The 14,514-nt window shown below is 37.0% G+C and overlaps 2 long non-coding RNA genes across 3 annotated transcripts in view; one reads left to right on the top strand and one right to left on the bottom strand.

Annotated features, from left to right (window-relative positions):
* The window catches only part of LOC124871900, a 50,848-nt gene that overhangs the window by 6,981 nt on the left and 29,353 nt on the right, over positions 1 to 14,514 (top strand). The window lies entirely within an intron of this gene.
* On the bottom strand, positions 4,948 to 9,222 carry LOC124871897. The gene is made up of 4 exons (XR_007039147.1): positions 8,985 to 9,222; positions 8,714 to 8,901; positions 8,539 to 8,631; positions 4,948 to 7,914 (listed from the first exon to the last, which is right to left on the bottom strand). It is a non-coding gene; the product is annotated as an uncharacterized LOC124871897 (long non-coding RNA).

Below are 14,514 nucleotides of genomic sequence, written 5' to 3'. Positions count from 1 at the left end.
TTTGTGCCTCTCTTCACTTAGTCTGGTCTTTGTTAGAAAATAAGAAAGAAACTCTTGTCAAGTGGAGCATAGATTGACAGACACTGAGTATACGTACATATAAAACACAGATGTCCCGAGCTTTGATATCGTGAGCCTGTTTTGATAGGGTCCCTACCCATACGTGATTGATCGATAGCAGGACGTGAGAAAAAAATGAATGCCACAGTGTCTCAGCTCTCTGAGGACGAAACAAAATGCCTCAAGAAGTTGTTCAAGCATTTTAAAACAGCAGTGAGCACAAATTAGATTATCCCTTTCTTATTGCATTATGGTGTTTGAATTGAATTTACTCTTTGCAAATGTAATATTGTTAGCAACACAACCAGCCTTCCTGAAAGATACCTGTCGTCTGCTGGTACTGTTTGTCTCAGTGTTTGTGAAACGTGGACCTTCACATGGAGGTGTGGGTGTTACCTGCACAAAGAGGAGGTGCAAATTGTGTTAATCCACAGCTGGCCGCAATGCTTGATACCTCAGAGTTAGGAGGAGCTGGCTCCAGGGTGATCCTGGTGGAGGTACTGGACGTTCAGCTGAGTGGAAAACCTCTTCCACATGCTGGCTGAGGCGCTGCCCCGAGGCTGTGGCCCAGCACGCCGCCACACATGTGGATTGAATTGACAAGGTGTTATCAGGCCCTGCTGAGGTTTCCAGCTCCTCCACTGCTGTCTCTCTTGAGTTTATTACAAGACTAAATACATTGGAAAACAAAGACAGGGTAGCAAATAATAGAAGTGTTTGTTTTTATTCTAAAGTTGGGTCTTACTTGTGCTGTTTGTTGTAACATAGATGAAGGCTGCCAGGCTTTTATTCTAAATATATTTCAATATTTGAGCTGACTATATTCTTTCTGGTCTGGGCATGATTAAAGTCTATTTTCAGTTGGTTTAAATGCAGAGGAACATTAAAATAAAACATGTTTTAATGGTTGCAACAGATTTTTTTAAAAGATTATCTTACCCCTATGAAAATGGCAGGTCTGTGTGATGCAAGAAATGGAACCATGATAAACCATTTTAAATTTTATGTCAGCATTCAACTGTCTTTGGTAGGATTCTGTCAGCATCCCACATGCTGACTAATATTTGTCCACTGAACCTTGTAAAGGTTCTCCAGGACATCTCTTGTCCACAGCCCTCTACAACTGTCCACATAGATTTTTAGTCAGGTTTAGTTCTGGACTCTGACTAGGCCATTCCAAAACGTGCATTTTCCTCCCCTGAAGTCATTCTTTGGTTATTTTGGATAAAAGCTCAGCTTACTGTGATTCTCTTCATCTCCAGCTTTTTAGCAGACACCTGAAGGTTTTGGAGCAAAACTGACTGGATCTGACTTTATGTTATTGTAGACTTGTGTCTCAGTGGAGAAAATTAAGCTGTTTCACAGGATTATTAGTTCATGCAAGTGCAAAAATGATTAATATATATGATTAATGATATGATCAGTAAGTTATATTTTATGAAGGATTTCTTCCCACTGATGTACTGTGATGTTTGCTTTAAGTTTGCTTATGTTGACTGACTAAACTTTCTATGAGCTACAAAACGTTTCATACAGTGTATATGTTTACATATTTCTCCTTGGACTGATGCGATTACACAATAAGATCACACTGATCATTTTAACCTCTCTGCAAAATTTGGTTTTAGTTGAAGGATCCAAATGAACAAAAATCCCCGTGACCCACTATGGAAGAAGCGGTATAGAAGATGAACGAATGAATGAGTTTCCATTAGTTTTTTTTATATTGGGGTTACATTCCTCATGATGTTATGTTTTAGTTGAATAAAAATAATTTTTGGCTCCTCTTAAAGGCATCGTTAAACCATGCCAGATGCCTAAAAATAGTAACAATATTTTTTTCACCATTTACAAAAATTAAAGGCAACGATTAGCAGCTTCCTTTGACGTAAAACATTTTTTCATTAACATGTTACTTCTGCAGTGTCTCTGTGTGAAAGGACTGTGTTTAAATCAGGGAGGACACATATGAGTGCCTAAAATGTCATGTAGTGGATGATTGATGGATGTTTGGAACATATGATGTCTGGAAAAAAAATCTGAGGAAAACTCACTTCAGATTTTTATGATTTAATCCACACACATGCAGAGGATGCTTTTCTTCTCAAATATAACCAAAAAGGCTGTGGTGTATTTTATTTTTGCTCAAGCATTTCTTCAGACTTAATCAGGATTCATCTCAAGTATGCTTGAAGCTTTGAAAATCAAAATGGGACATCTGTGGACTCAAGAGCAGGCAACCTTAAAAACTGACTTTCACTTCGATTCAGGTTAAACACATTTCCTCCTTCTGTTTTCTTTTGTATTCTTTTAAGTTTGACCTTCTCGCCAGTGTGAAATCATTTTTCTTGTCTTTTTATTTTTTTTATATTTTGGAATTCTGTCTGATTCAGTTATGTAAAAGGAAGCTCATTTCTTCACCCTCAGAGCATGCTCCATGCACAAGTCAGAGTTACAAGTCTGTGTTTTCCAAGGGTTAGTTGGACATGACATGAAATAGGAGGTGAAATGCCTTGTTGAAAACCAAGAAGGAAAGTACCATAATGAAAGGAGACATTTAAGTTACTTCAGTTCTTACCTAATCTTCCCATTTTTTTCAATTTACAGCTGAATTACTTTATTTACAATCCATATTTCAATCCTGACCTAAGAGTGGGTTTGTTGCATGAATAACCCCACTCCCTCTATTTGACTTTTTATTAAACTTTGTGTTAGTGTTAGTCTAAACTTTAGAGAGAGATCACTTAAGTGTAAGACTAAAATAACCTTTTGAAACTAACAACCTTTAAGCAGTAATTAAATATAGTTTTCTTTATGATCAAATTTCTGTATTAAAATCTTTTTTATCGGTCTGATGTAATATTCTAATCTAAAATAGTGTATTTTCATTCGCTGTTCATGCAAAATCATAATTAACAGAAATAAAGGTTTGAAAAAAATCACTTTGTAATTAATCTACATAATGTGTTTCATTTTGTGAACTGAGTTACTGAAATAAATAAACTTTTCAATAATATTCAAATATATTGAAAACGTGTAAGGCAGACCTAATATAAATTCATTTTCTATTTCAGCAGTATAACCTGACTGAAAAATAGTGAAAAACTGAAAAAAACACTTATTCAGTAAGGTTAAAAAAGAAATCTAAAACAAATGTAACCGACGTTCAAATGATACTCTATAACTAATGTTAAAAGTGTTGTAATAAAAGCAGATGAGCATTCTCCTGCCAGATCACACAGTGTTGGAGACACAATATGAGTGTAAGCTGTTTTACTAAATATCACTGGCATGACATCCTTGAAATAGCTTACAGCATTGAATACTAATGCCATAATGTAGTCCAAGCAGTTGCAGCATAATTTGTGATGGCAAATAGACCCAGATAGTACATGTATGTTATTGCATATTAGTCCTTGTTGCATTAAGAAGACATTTAAACTTTCAAATTTTATTTTGCACAGTTACAGCACCAAAATATATTTACCTGACAGATCCAAGGAAGGATTTACTTTGCTGTTTTAGCAGTTTGTTTCAAAATCGAATCTGTCATCTATCCAATGTCTATACCTGGTGGGGCTCGTGCCTCCAGCTGTCCAAATGGCCAAAAGACAGAGTACACTCTGGAGTGGTCGCCAGTCCATCACAGTATATGTATAAGCTTGTTGTGACCCACCCTTTTACCAGGCACACTTTATAACTGGTCTGTTCCCAGTTACATAAAAACGTCTCAATAATGTGCTATAATTTATGTATTCCCTTTCAAATCTGCATATTTCCAAATAATATATTATACATTATATTTACATGTCAGCAGCAATACTACATATAAAAGCAACAACAGCAATTATAATGATAATAACAATGTTTAAGTACACTATCCATTTATTTAAACAGTTTAATGTTGGAACATTGCTTGAGCTCCGCATTCCTATTGTTCCAGAGCTTTACCCCACAGACAGACATGCAGAAAGTTTTCCTTGTTGTTCTAGTAATGGGTGTTTGATATCAATATGATCCTCTTAACTCATAATCTCCCTCCATTTTCTTGAACAGTTTTTAAATGTTTTTTGGTAGCTGGTTATTTGGGGCTTTGACCATGATTCGTGCTGTTTGTAGCTCAACTATATCCTTGAATTTCTTTTGGAGTTATCCGCTAACCTCAGACTACACAGAGCAGATGCGGATAAGAATGATTTAAATAAATATTGACATGACACCATTTTCCCACATGACTTGGCTCCTCAGTGCTAAAACACTGCGTCTCTGGTGGCAGACCAAAAACAGCAGGAAATTCTGCAGTTATAGCTGTGCATTGTATTGTGCCTGAATGTACATAATTATGGAAAAACTGGATAGAGTGTCTTAAAGAGAGCTGATTAGAGAAAACGACACTGGGGATTTCAATATCAGGGGCAGATGATTGGACATGAAACTTTCCAAATGGGCCTTCAGGTCAGACAGCAGGTTTTCAGATGATGAGAGAAAGAAATACAAACAAAAGAAACAAAATAAGGACACACACATTTGTGCAGTATTTATGGCACAGATGTATGCAATTTGTTGTGATTCCAGAATATTTACCACATACAATATAGTGAAGGGCAGCCCATCATATGTTAGCTTTATGGGTACCACTTTACAATAAGGCTCCCCTTATAGATTGCTAGTAAAGAGTTTCCGGATATGTTATTAATTCATCTGTAAACACATTACAAATGATTAATAAGTGTTTATAATGCAGTGATTAAGTAGAATATGTTATATGCTAAAAAATATGTTTATAAATTGTGTTTACAAGGTGATAGCTTAGTCTCAAATGTTTAAAATAGCAACTCTACATTAAATATACAGGTGAACAGATTTGACTCACCATTTGGCAAGAAACCAATCAGTTTTGTCTCACCCTCCCCATTAATGCATTATAAACACTTATTTGTAATGTGTTTACAGATAAATTAATAGCATATCTGTACTATTTATTAGCGATCTATGATGGGAGCCTTATTGAAGAGTGGTACCATTTTATGCTTTATTTATGTATATTTTTTATTTTTTATGTCCTGAAGTCAATTTATCTGAGTAAAAACATTTAGACATAAAAGCTTGGGAACAGTTCTAGAAAAATCAAACAAAGACTGTTAATAGTCTGACCATTATTCACACTTGGTGACATACCACAGTACTTTAAAGGATTCTGTCTGGATTATGCCACAGAAATTGAGATTGTACAATGAAAACTAACATGTCAGACAGAAAAAAAAGGCCATCTAAAACTTATAGTGCAGAAGTATATGAACCTTTCCTTTTTTATTGTCACGTTACAACCACAAACATTTTATTGGGAATTTATGTGATAGACCAAAACAAAGCATTTAATAATTGTGAAATGACTGTTCACAGACTTTCTACCACCAATCAGACAGAGCTTAAGCCATTTTGAAGGAGAATGTGCAAAGCACTCTGTATGTAGATGAACAAAGCCAAAACACACAGATGTAATTACAGGTTGAACAAACCTTTTAGATTTTAAGTTTTTTGTATGCTTTTCCTTCCACTTCATAGTTGTGTGCATTGGTTTGATACCTAAAATCCCAATACAACAGATTGAAGTTTGTGGCTAAATGTGACAAAATGTGCATATGTTTTAAAAATATGCATAATTAAATTCTCAATTTCATCCTCAACCCTTTGGATTAAAAATGGAGGCTATCAATCTTTTTGCTGTTGTATGCATATGATTTTCATAATTTCATATGCAGATGAAAATCTGACTGCAAGTAAAGGAATACTATGGAGAGCTCAGTCAATCCAAGGACAACTGGAAAGTACAATTTAGCTAAAAGAACTGAGAGAAGAGTTAAAATGCGAAGAGTTTAATTGATATGCAACAGATGTTGAACTGAGTGGAGATGCATGGGAAACGCTTCACTTGGTAGCTGTTTCAGCACCACTATCAAAGCAGTGAGACGTAATAGCAGACTAATAAAAATAAGATTAAATATAAAAAACAAAAATCTATGCATTAACTTAACACTTTATCTACCACTAACTTGGCCTTAAGGGTGCTTTGATTGTAGAATTTGGCAGGATTGGCTTTTGATTTAGACTGAAATCTAAACCGTCATTTTCCCAAAAACCAAACAAACTGTGCTTTTCTGCATACCAACTGGCTTTGGAAGGGTGGGCATGTGCATACAAATATTTTTCGTATTTATGTGAATCAGCTAAATTGAAGAAAAAAAAAAAAAAAAAAGACATCCACCAACACGGTCAAAGCTTTGCCCACCTCCCCACAGGCATTGGCACAATGTCTGATGCCTGCTGGTTTGCTCCTCACCTGAAATGTAAAACCTGAATGGCAAAAGCACAAAAACCCATATTTACCTGCTAAAATATAGAGTGCCACGTTAATGCAACACATTTTTAGCTCGATTCGACAGAGCTTGAAATCTGCAAAACCAAGGCACTTCAAATCACGAATGACAAACATGGAAGGTTGTGCATTTTCAGATCGTGTGTGTTGGCATTCTTTAAAAGATGAAGTCTCATTTCTAACTTTTATCCTTTATACGCTGGGTCATTGCTGCAGAAAATCAAGAAGTGTTCATTTTAAGAAGTTGTTTAATCTAAAACAGACCTGCAACATAATATTTTGCAAATGTTGTCTTCCTGGCTTTCTTTATAGCCTCTTGTGTAAAAAGCTAAAGTTGTTGTGTTCCAAAGTGTGTGTCTCGCACTGATGAGATCAGAATACATTTAATAATGCGATTTCCATCTTTTCTTTCTAATGGAAAACATTGAGACCAAGATCTTTCAGTCTGAGCTGTTAAAGTTGGCCTTAGCTCCAGGAACAGTACACAGTGGGAATCATCAGCTCTAATGGTAAAAATAGAAAATGATAGAGCCAGTGTAACTAAAGAAGAACTTTAGACAAGTAACCATTATTGGTTCTCTACTAACCCTTGGTGTTAAAGTCCTTTGGTAAATACATGATGGTCTGACAGATTTAGAACATACCATACTCCTGTTGTTCCGGATTTCTTTTCCCACACATTTGACAAAAGTGCATAGAAGGATGTTGCAGTCCAGAAGACTGAGTTCTGACTGGGAAAGTCAGAGCAGTTTAGTATCCAACATGGCTGCCGTGGAGACAGAATGCATTGAACGCTGCAGCTATTTCTCAGCTTATGACAGTTTGTATCTTATTAAACCAGTTGCTTGTATAGTGCTATAAAATAACTGTGAACATTTACCTTTTTTGTACACATAAGGTAAAAAAAGACACAGTCAACACATTAGCTTGTAATGCCAAAAGAACCGCAAACATATAGCAAATCCCATTGCTTGGTGAGCAGCAGCTAGAATACAACCAATTAGAATCTGATGTCATTCCCAGCTCTGAGCTCCATAACTTCCTTGGTTTCCCCCTGGGGTCTGCAGTAGAACAACCCAACCTGGAGACCCTGTGTCTTCACTGACAGCTAAGGACAACCATCTTGCAGATAGCAAGGCTTTGCACACTGGATCAGGTTTAACAAACTGTCCCCATACTTTAGGAAGAGAAAAATGAGGAAGTTTGCTTGTATGTACCCACGCCTGTGTACACGGGTGTGCGTGTGGGATGCCGCAGAAACACAGAACCTGTTTCCAGTTAAAAGCAGAAGCCCCCACAACAAAGTCCCTGGTTGGGGGAGTTGCAAGGAAGAGAATATCATTTTTCTTTGGCCTCTGTGATCTGCCATTCTTGCATTACACTTTCAAAGTTCTGCTAGCTGGCACAAGTTCTCCTCTCTGCATCTGTAATCGAAGGCTCCCCCTCCCCTCCCTTTTCCTCATTTCACCTCTCCTCTTCTGAAAAAAATTAAAGGAGAAAAAAAAAAAAAAGGTTTTCTTGTTATAGCAGCTAAAAAGAACTGTTAATGTATTGGATCTGTGCATCTACATTTGAGAAATACAGTGTTTTACTGGGACAGAACGAGACACCCTACATTTGGCATAAGATCACAGTCTTGTTTTATTTATTTTGTACTTAAGGATTGTTTGGCCATCTGGGGATGTAGAAGTGCCCCCCACCTGGGCTTTTGCCAACCCAAGCATTTAGCATGGTGAGTAGTGTGAATCTTCATCTGTCTGCATAGATCAGCATGAGGTTAGTAGACTAGGTAGTCTAATCATTGCTGGGGCATATGTGTGGTCTATCAGAGTTGTGAGGCTAATGCACCCCAGAAACTCACTTTCCTGTTTTATCTTGAGATCAAATTATGTACCAGTATCAAATGTGTGAGGAGTTATTTAAGTATTTAGTTAAGGCGACACAAGCTTTTCCAGACTGTATTAGAAAAGGCATCTCATGTAAAACACTGCCAAGTTTATGTCGAAGTTGCATTGACTTGCTTTGGTGACCCTTGAATAAGGGAGAGGCTAAAAAGGCTCATCCTCCTCAGTGCAGGTGTGTGTGTGTGTGAGTGTGTGTACCTTCTCTGATTGCAGGGTGTGACTGGCAGGTGCATCCTCACAGTTGGAGGTCGTCAAGCCCAGTCAGGAGGAGCTTAAGGAGGAGCAGATTCCCTGAGGCAGATGCCAGATTGTTTTGCCTAATCAGGCCCTTTTCATCTCTTCATCTACGTTTACAAGAAGGTCCTATGCTTACCTTCTTCTTGTCTTTCCTTCAGGAAATCGGATTCCCTGTTCATGTTCCGTTCCTGGATTCCCTCTGTGAATCTTCTCACCACTTCCCTGGTCGCTCCCTTGGTTTATGCTGTTAGGGCCTACCTACAACAATCCACCGTAATTCATCTGCCTGTCCACCTACCTGTCCACTTCCTCACAATTTTCCTCCTAGAAAAAAGAATAAGGAAATCATCACCAACAAGCACCACTCTCCACTACCTGCCAATTACAGCCTCTGTGGGTACACTTACCTTCCACCATTGGAACTCCACTGTCGAAGAGGGATTTTGGGTCGGACCAAAGTGCAGACAAGAGCTTGGCAGCCGCATCTTAGTTTATTCTCAAAAAGGTCAAAAACGTAACAAAAACACTGCAGGTATGAATCAGAGACAAAATCCAAAACTTACAAAACACTGCAGGTACCTTGGCAAAACATAGCATAAGCAAAGCATAAACAAAACATAGTCATGGTAGGGAAAGGGGTAGTGACAAACACAAGGAACCAGCGATGAACAGAGACACCAAACCAACTAATATACTGGGGAAAGACAAAGGCAGGTAATCAAGGGAACTGAGAACAGGTGCGACAAGGAGGCAGGGAAGCAGCAGGAACAGGTGAAACAAATACAAAGGCTGAGGAAGAGGAAGAGTGAAAGGACTAAATAAACAACAGAAAACACAAACTAAGCAAGAGAATAAATCAGAGGAGGAAATAAAGAACTAGAATAACTATGAACTAAAGTAAACAGAGAAACTAGAGGGGAACATAGAAACAATAACCTAAGAAATAAACAAAGAGTCCATAAGGAGAATCTAAGTTACAAAATAAACAAACCAAATGAAAACAATAACTAAAGCAGGACTACAATACATACTAGGAAATGATAGAGGGAGGGAAAGGAACTACTAAACATGAAGCCCAATCCAAAATGGAAACAACTAAACAAAAGTTAGTACAAAGCCACAAGCAAAGTCCAAAATGTCACTCCGTGACTTCCACCATCTCTCCAACAGTAAGTTAACATTTCCCCGCCATATTCTAATTCCTATAAATAACAACTTACTTTTCCTCCTCAGTGCCATTGATTTATTTGTATTAATAAACTTTTCAAACTTCTCTTTGATGTCCATAATTGGTGCCTACAGGGAGGTCTTAAACCAAACCATGCTACTGGTTTACAGAAGTACATATATTATCTGTGTTTTTAGTCTTATCCCTTGGATTCTTAACCTCTGAATCCACTAATGATCCAGTTTGTGAAGTTTACAGATGCTCCGTTGGAATAGCAGTCTATGCTTCCGTTTGCTGGATAACACGTCACTTGAATAACAATCAACTGAACATTTTAAGCAGCTGAACTCAATAATCGGTGCAGCCTCATATGACTAGAGCATATCCTATTTTATCATCTTGTCCCTTTTATTGCCTCATACCATAATCACCGAAACCTGTGAAAATTTCTTGTAAGCTGTTTCCAACATTTATTCTAAGCACCCACTACAGGATAGACAACTTAAGACATATTTAATGCAATAAATTAGGAGGGATTTAGGTGTCAACTTTTGATAGACATGTCTTAACTGTCAGGCCAGCGTGTTGAATTAATACACTGCTTTATCTGCAGTTGTATGATACACAATGTATAGTAAGCAAAGCAATCTGGCACTGAATTATCTTCAGAGCCTGTCATGTGTTAAACAGCTCTTGGATTTGACTGGATGCCCTCAGCAGGGGGGGATATTATTCACTGAGCTGGTATTTATAGACGGAAGGAAAGCGGCTTTGATTGAAAGTCTCTTGAATGTCCTCCAAGAGGGGATGTACTCATGTCCTCAACCTCTTTCCACATCCCCTTTTCATCTCTTTTTATTTTCTATCAAACAATATGTGGACCTGCTGTGAGTTCTTGTATGTGCATGTGAGAAGATCTGATGCTCTGTTAAACTGTCAAGAGTGACAAAAATACTATTGAACTTGTTTATAAGTATTTACTGGTCATTCGAGAGCTGATCCCATCTTTAGACATCCGAGAAAGCTGATATTTGTTCAAAGCGAATCTCTTTGTCAGCTTACATTTCTAAAAGTATTTCACAAAAATCTTCTTATTGCTTTCCAAAAACACTGATACCCTCTGACCTTTTTCACATCTGGTCACTTTACAATGACTAACTTCAGTGTATTTTGTTAAGATGTGTGTGTGTGATAGACCAACAAGGGTAGTGCTCGAATGTAAAGTAAAAGTAAAACAAATACAGTATGGCTTTTACTTTTTCTTTGTACAAATAAAAATCTGAAAAGCATACTCTGAATAAATTCAGCCCCATTGAGTCACTGTAGAACCATATTTCCCCTAAGTTTCAGCTGTAAGTATTTTGGGGCATGCTTCTACCAGCTTTACATTGCGAGAGACTAAATTAGTTGCATATTTTTCAAAGTAGCTCAAACTGAGTCTGATTTAAAAAATAGTGTATTTTTCTTCAAGATTCTCAACTGGATATAGGACTGGACTTTGACTGGGTCATTCTAACACACAAATATACTTTGATCTAAACCATTTAGTTGTATCTCATCTTATCTTGTGTTCCTTGCTCTTCCCGATTCTGTTTGTTTACTAATGTTCTCAAACACACCTCTAAAACCTTTATAGGACAGCTGGACTAATCTGAAGCAGGATGAAAATAAATTCAAACCATATTTTTTAGGTTGTTATTTTCAAAACTTTTGAAAACCATTATTTGCATTTCACAATTATGCACTACTTTGTATATATCACATATAGTCACAATAAAATACTTCAAAGTTTGTGCTTATCATCTGAACAAATGTGAAGATGTTCATTAGGAAATAAATACTTTTGCAATACACCCTACTCTATTTTACATTCCTTCCAAGTTTTTCTGAATAGTTTTGAAAAGCATTTAAGCAGGAGTTGCTGTTAACTGCTCATATACAGTATGTGAACCGAATGGAAGTGAGACAAATATAGTTTTTCCTAATCAAAGCTTTAACTTTACAGGGTTCTTCTTCGTGTGGTTCAAGCTTGGATTATTTAAGTTGAAGTGGAAGTGCTGGAACAGGTGGGACTAATAAAGTGAATGTGAAACAGAAAGAGGGGTGGGGGGTGCATGGACAGAGGTAGTAAAGGAGAATGGTTCGAAATTACAATGATGTGAACACAGGAAATCAAAATATAACAGAGCACAGAGGAATCTACTGAGGTTAAAATAAAAACGAAGACCATAAACCACAAACAAGTTTGTATTTGCGTATTTCTGCTTTAATATAGCAACTCCTTTTTATTATTATCTATATATCTTTATAGGTTTTTCTGTAAACTGTATAATTGTAAAGCTGTAAAGTTTCAAAAATTCTTTATTAATTTTTTTTAAGCAAAAACTAAATATTTAATATAATCAGTATTTACTGATTATTATGTCCTTTTCTTGCTAAGTGATTAATTTAGATAAACTATGAATGAATTTTATTTTTTGTTCATGCATTGCTCAGATGTGCTTCAGTGGAGATAGAAAAAACCTTAACTCCTCTTTAGCTTAATTGGTGCCAAGGGCTACGGTGGCTTACATAAATATATATTTATATTAAATAATGTTGGTTTTCAATTGTTTCATTGTTGTTAAATTGAAAATATTAAGAAAGCAATGCATTTAGAACTCGAAATTTCTAAAACAATTAATTATTTCTGTATTTCAGCTTGAATTTTTCACAGCAAAGCTCAAAAAATGCCAGCTCTTACTCTGAAGAATACCTCCTGCTGCTCCAGCTCTTTGTTTCTCTATGCAAGCAATAAAGACACCCATCCATACATACATCTGTGCAGCAGACCGCAGTGTGAGCACTATGCTACATGCGAACAATCAATTTGCTTTAAAAGTCTGCTCCACATGTGTCAGAGATGTATTGGGTGGGGTTAATATATAAATAGGTATAGTTTAAGAACATCATAACCCTATGGACTTCAGAGCTTGACTAAATCTTGCCAAAATCAATCAATCAATCAATCAATCAATCAATCAATCAATCAATCAATCAATCCATCAATCAATCAATCAATCAATCAATCAATCAATCAATCAAATGACTTTAGGGGGGATTCAATTCAAAACTATACTTAAATCTTTATAAAAGGCATTTATAAAAGCAACAATTATGATAATGACAAATAATGCTGACCAGCAGAGGACAGCTGTTGTGATCGATGTTGCCATTTAAAAAAAGGAACACCAAGGGACTCAGGGAAGAGCTAGAGAGAGTCTGGCAGGTTAAGGCTACAGTAGTGCCTGTGGTCTTTGGAGCACCAGGGGCTGTCATTCTCACACTGGGGATGTGGCTCCAACAGATACCTGGAGAAACATCCAGAGATCTCAGCCCAGAAAAGCCTTGTCCTAGGAAAAACAATGATAAAAACCCCTATGTACATAAATGTGTAAAGGTTAATCCATCCATCCATTTTCTAGACCCACTTCTTCCACACAGGGTCACGGGGGAGCTGGTGCCTATTTCCAGCAGTCTATGGGAGGCAGGGTTCACCCTGGACAGGTCGCCAGTCCATCGCAGGGCAACACAGAGACACACATAACAAACACTCATTCACACCTAAGGGCAATTTAGAGAGACCAATTAACCTGAAGCTGGAGTACCCAGAGAGAACCCACACATGCACAGGGAGAACATGCAAACTCCACACTGTGGAACAGTGCTACCAACTGTGCCACAGTGCAATGTGTAAAGATAGAGTTTGAATTTCATTCTTTAAGACACAGTTGGGATTTTTGAAACCTTTTTATGAAAAAAAACTAAGGACTTTCCCCTTGTTTTAAAAAAGAGAGTGTCTTCTTGTCTCACCTTTTTTCATTTATCAGAAAATGTCCTCATAATTTGTACACTGAGTACACCTAGTGCAGTAGACATTCAAGAACTGCCACTGGTGGTGTAAAAACAGAGAAGAAACATACTAGCATTAGTCTAAATGAGCTCCAGAACAGAAAACATAGTCTACACACATAGTCCATTTCTGAATATCTTAAAATCTCCAAATTTCTGTTTCTGTCACTAATATAAAACACATGTAAGATTTTTTTTTTTCAAAAATAATAATTTACTGAAAGACAGATTTTAAAGCATATTTCAAAAATTTAAAAGTATAACATTTTCTATGATTCTATAACACCTGAAATATTTTTTCTGTTATTTTCATGTTAAGGCATAACATTCAAAATAAAATTATCAAAAACTAAAACATTCAAAAAAGTAAAGCAGTTGTCACAGGGCCCAGTTAAAAATCAGTTTTAGTCCTATTAAGTTAGTTTTACTGTCTTTTGACATCATCTCTTCCTCTCTGTCAGGCCATAGGTCTCATATTAACAAGTGGGTAGATAATGCAATCCAGGAGGTAGGTAATTCCCAGCTCATTTGCACTGCTAAGGAGGAACAATCATGGTGCACTGGGTTGAAATTACTGGGATTGAAGGTGGCACTTCACACTCCTACAAAGCTTTGTGTAATGAGGCCTAGCTCCAGGCGTCCACTACAAGTGGAGGTGAGGCGTTGTGGGGGAAAGGAGACCTGAAATGCCACTTCCCCTTGGTCCAGCAGTGGGACCCAATTTAGGAAAAAAAGAAAGCCTTTTTCCTTTTTTAAAATCTTTTTTAATCTCTTTATCTTTAGACTCCCTCCCGTCCTTCCTCGCGGTTTCCTCAAGTGCAAAGATTGCCACAGATTAATTACAAACAAAGACACAACTGGAGCGTATGACTTTTATG

Source organism: Girardinichthys multiradiatus, chromosome 7, assembly GCF_021462225.1.
Source record: "Girardinichthys multiradiatus isolate DD_20200921_A chromosome 7, DD_fGirMul_XY1, whole genome shotgun sequence".
Lineage (NCBI taxonomy): Eukaryota > Metazoa > Chordata > Actinopteri > Cyprinodontiformes > Goodeidae > Girardinichthys > Girardinichthys multiradiatus.
Note: the sequence above shows the minus strand (reverse complement) of the source record. Positions and strands in the feature narration are given on the sequence as shown.